Source organism: Lissotriton helveticus, chromosome 1_1, assembly GCF_964261635.1.
Source record: "Lissotriton helveticus chromosome 1_1, aLisHel1.1, whole genome shotgun sequence".
NCBI classification, from domain to species: Eukaryota; Metazoa; Chordata; class Amphibia; order Caudata; family Salamandridae; genus Lissotriton; species Lissotriton helveticus.
In genome coordinates this window covers 226,804,507-226,809,473 of record NC_136057.1, presented here as the reverse complement: position 1 = coordinate 226,809,473, position 4,967 = coordinate 226,804,507, and positions in this window count along the sequence as shown.

The following is a 4,967-nucleotide window of genomic DNA, read 5'->3' as shown; positions in this document are numbered from 1 at the left end:
GTGATGACATACCCCAAACCTTTGTTAAGAACCACCTCCTCCATGGTAGAGAGAATTTTGCTGCTGAGATTGACTACCAAACTTGGTTCAGTGTGTGTGCTCACTGCCGTAGGTTCCCTCTCGTCTGACTGCGCGTCCCTGTGTGAGGTCCTGTTGAGTCCTCCCAGTGTACCTGCGTCTGTGTGTTTCTTCTTTTGCCTCTGGATCTTCATTGGCCAAACCCTAAAAAAGGTTGATTTTTATCATTTGGATAATCTGAAAAAGGGCCCATTGGTGGTTGAAAAGGGTACTGGAAATTACCAGGAGGTCCACACGGTGCTGGTGGCCACCAAGGTTGTGCCTGGGGGTTCTGTTGTCCTCTGTAATTCTGATACCGGTTAGGACGCCCTTGTCCTCTACCCATGTATGATAAAGGACCGGCTGTATCTGAATCGCTCCCAGAGTCAGTGCTGGAACCCAAATAGTTAGAACCAAAAACCCTACCGTTTTTTCTAAACTCCGGTGGAGTGTAATTGTCACTAGTGTAGGGGTTCACCCTCTCTAGTTAGACCTTAGCCAGGTCCTTTTTGAACTTGTCTATTTTTGACTGTAAGATGGAATCATGGAAGTCTTTGTTGTTTCTATCAGACTCGTCATGTTGTTTCTTATACAAAGCAGGAGTGATTGTAGCTTTGATATGTCCTTCAAGGACTTGAATTTCAATAAGGATAGCATCTGCTGTCTTCTTCGCAGTACTTATTATCAAAATCAACCAATCCCTGGTACACCGCCAAGCAATCAAGGACCAGTCCTTAAGAAATGTCTTGTCAGTAAGAAAAAGTCTAAGGGCATTGGTAACAATTAGGCCTGGTGGCGCACAACTAGCCCGTAGGTACTCGGCCATAGCTATCCCATGCACCGTAGTGTGGGAATAGGATTTTTTGAGTGTTAATACTTTGGTCCATTCATCAGCAGTACTTGTAGAAGGACCAGGAAGCGATTCTAATACACTCAGCATGTTTTCTAGTATACTCTGGAGGATAGCCTCGTCATAAGACAACCCTTGAAATTCTGCCATGATGGAAAAACTGACAACTGCCGTCAGACAGGAGAGTGGGGAACTAAGAAGGGAGCTAAAAAGGAAAGGAGAGTGTATGCAAACTTATTCTGAAATGCAGTAATTAGTAAAGACTGCCTATAAAGTGCAGTCACATAAACTGACCCGCAGCCAACAGATGCTCTAATAAGACATACAACACACAGGGTAGGAGGGTCTCAGGGAAGTCTAAAGACCTGCCCAGGTTAAATCTCCTACTAGCTGTAAATATGTGTGTAAGGTTTTGGACATCTTGGCAGGCATTTGATCTTTTTCAGTCTGAGGAAACTAATATCTTGTTTCCTATTACTGTCAACAAAAAAAATAAAATTAATTTAAAAAAAAACAATTTTTAATGCAGCATTTATAACTATGAGATCTCTTGCTATTGGGCCCCCATGGTGGAGTTAAAATACATATATGGGGATTGGTTATGCATATGATATACTACGGCTTGCCTCAGCATCTGAGGCCGTTTATTGCGTCCTATCAGCTTTTTATTGTGGGCCGTCATTGATTTTTCCATATTTATATGTAATCGACATTTGTCATGAACATATAATAACATTGAAATATTTTTTTTTATCAGTTTGTCCTTTACATGGTCATTTTCAACACATTTAGATGAAATATTTTAAAGGTCCAACTAAATTGTTGAAAGTCGGACCAAAAGAGCGATTGTTATCATGGCAAATAAAGATTCTATAATTGATGATGTCCGTGTATAAAATCAGCAATATCGATAATCCGCTTTCTATGCCCCTGGAGGTCGTGTGATCAGAGGGCCGGCAATTCCATTAAATAACTTTATTTTACGGCATAGAATGTCTACCTCTAATATGGCGATGACTTGGTGAGTCCGTCGTCTTGGTTGTTGGCTGAATCTGGAAGCATTAGCACCGGAAACACAAGAGAGGTCGAAAGGTAACTGCCGCACAGGTGTTACGGATTAGAGCAGGAAGCCGATAGGATTTAAAAACGGCGTCTCATCGCAGATGTTTACTGCGGCCATAAAGTACAGCTGGTATGCTGGCGGAGCTCTGGGACGTATGCAGACCCTTGTAACTCGGTAAGCCTTGAAGTGCAGCCTGCTTTTTTGTAGTTATAGTGATGGATACTTGGACAGATCGGGCACTATATATGCCTCATTGCGAATATTGCTGTGTGTCTGTGCACAGTTATTTTGTTTTTTAACAAAACGTTTTTCCGATGGGAGATAACCTCTGCTTGGTTGTCAGAATTGGGGGATGAGTGTTTAGTGGTAAAATGCCTTGTAGAAATGCCGTATGTTGTTGGTCAAAGATACATTGTGTAGACGTATTGGAGCTGATACGCTTTTTTGTGTATTATTTCTTGGTTAGTGTAAAAAGTGGTTCTTGTAAAGTGGAAGTGATACTTATAAATAAATATAGGCAAGCTCTTAATCACAAGCCCACGAAAGATAAAAACTTTTTTCCATCAGTGCACAATCTGTCCTTGGTTTGCTTGCGCCGATTTGAATAGGAGCAGGCTGTTTGTATCTCGCGTGTGACACCGTGTCACATGCGGTAAGGAACATTGATAATATAGAGTTAAAAACACTACTAGTTGGTCTCAGTAGGCAATATGAGGAGTATGGTTTGATTTGATGGTCCAATGGTAGATAAAATATTGGGTAGGTTTTTATTTGATAGGCATCCCATCAGATGAATACACTATATAAAAAAAAATTCTTACCAGAGCTACTGCGTCTGAAGAGGAGTACCAGATAACTGTAGGATCCATGAAGAACAATACAAAGTAAGTTTTCTCTGGTTACTGTGTAATTAGGTCTCTGATCTTTATAGTATCTGGAGAGGACTAGAATAGCATGTTTCTGTCCCACTACAGATTCGGTGATCAGAAGTAAAGAAGGAAATCGGGATCTACCTAAAAGCATTTATGAAGGTTATTCTGCATGAATGAGCAAGGTAATGGAAGATGAGGTTTCATTTTAAGGATGAGTCTTACTACCTTTCTAGGGAGAATATCTCTAGGGTTTATACAACAGTATTATTATTATACTCTTTGCAGCTCATTCTGTCAAAATCTTTCCAAGGCGACATACAACAGGAGTCGAGAATTCTCTTGACTGGTCCCTTCTCTGATTGAGATTGTGGAGGTAACTGGGAGTCTAATTTGTTTCATGTTCAGGTTTTCATTGTAGTCACTAGATATAGAAAACAGTGTGAATCTTTACTTTTTGCAGGACGGTGGATAATCTTTATCCTCGGTCACCAAATCGAAATGGCTTAAACCTCTGGCTGTTAGTCGAGGTGTGAAGAAGGCTCGTACTAGCATGTTGACATAGTACATTTTAATAAAGAGGTAGATACCAAGAATGTTGGCACTAATTAGGCCTTTTGTACGACTCTGTGGCGAAAAAACCCCTACCCCCCCTCACCCCTTCTTCTGTTATTATTTTTTGTTTCAACAAATCCTGAGTTTATTCTCATGTGTATCTTCACGTCCTTGGGGCTATAAGGTGGCACAATCGGAATAGAATGTTAGCTTGGTGCGTTTGTTCCATGTCACTGTTGTCTCAAAAGGTTTTGTAAATTAATCTGGGCATACTTGTAAAACTGTCTTTGTGTTAAATTTTTTTACAGACACTAACTCCAGGTTGCGAGATACACTGTTGAATTGCCCCTGGCTGGTCCTGATGAAGGTGGTCTTCATTGCAGTTCTTCCACCGAAACGCGTCGGCCATTCCTTTACTTAGAATCAACCTCTTGGTTGTATAGTGGACAACTGGTGTAAAACAACAGGGTGTTCTTTTGGTTGTAGTGGATTTATGCATGATTAGGATGTGTGAGTGAGTGGATGTGTTTGTGGTTCTCGACCTGGATCATAACTGTCTCGTTTTTTTAAAGAGATATGTATGTTTATTTAGATAATGTAACTATAAAATGAACTTTTGTATATGTATTCAAAGAAAATTATATGAAATACAGTGAATAATTACATGTTTTCAAAAAAGAGAAAAAAATTATTCAATGAATGATAAAAAGACTTTAAAAATAAAAATGAATAAACAAACCAAAAAAAAGATGAATACGGGGTTTATGTATGCCTGTGCCATTAGAGGTTTTTCCCAGTAGCAAAGTGGTTATTGGTCAAGAGGGAGTTCTTTTTTGCTTCTGTTTGTCTTACCACTCTACTCTCTGAACTTTAAGTATATTTGGGAGGGGGTCCTCATTCTTATTCATTTGAAGGCAGAGCAATAGGCATCCTATCACAGGGAGGTGTGCTCACCTCCTATACAGGGTTTAGTGTATTAGGGCAGGGTGGGAGTGCTTGCCAGCACCACACAGTCTGCATGCAGGGCACTAATGTACCCTCTATGCAAGTCCAGTTCAAACCAGTTCAGAGAGCCAATGGCTCCAGCTCTGGTGAAAAACTGGACAAAGGACAGGGGAGTATCCTCTCCCTTGTCCATCCCCTCCTTACGGAGGGACCACTGAATCGTCCCCACCATTTCCTTAGGACCGTCTGGGCACTGTGGACTTTGCTGGACTTTGCTTTGGGCATTAAGGCTGCAACTGGGAAGACTCCTGCTGTTCCTGATCTCTTTATCCTGCTTTTCTGCTGCAACGTCTGTGCCTGTTCTCCATACAGGAACCTTCCAAGGCCTGTGTGCATCTAAGACACTGGAAGGTATATCCCTTGAAGTGAAGGAGTCACTTCCCTGCATCTGCAGGCACCACAACTGAGCTGACCTGTCTGCTGATCCTGGACTCCCACTGGTCCACTGAGGCCTGATCTGCCCTGTCCTCTCACCAAGTTTGAGGCCAGTATCCCTTGTCAGAGCCGCAGGAGTCAAAACCCTGTGCACCATGTTGACTTGCATTTGCAAAGGCTTGTTTGCTACCTT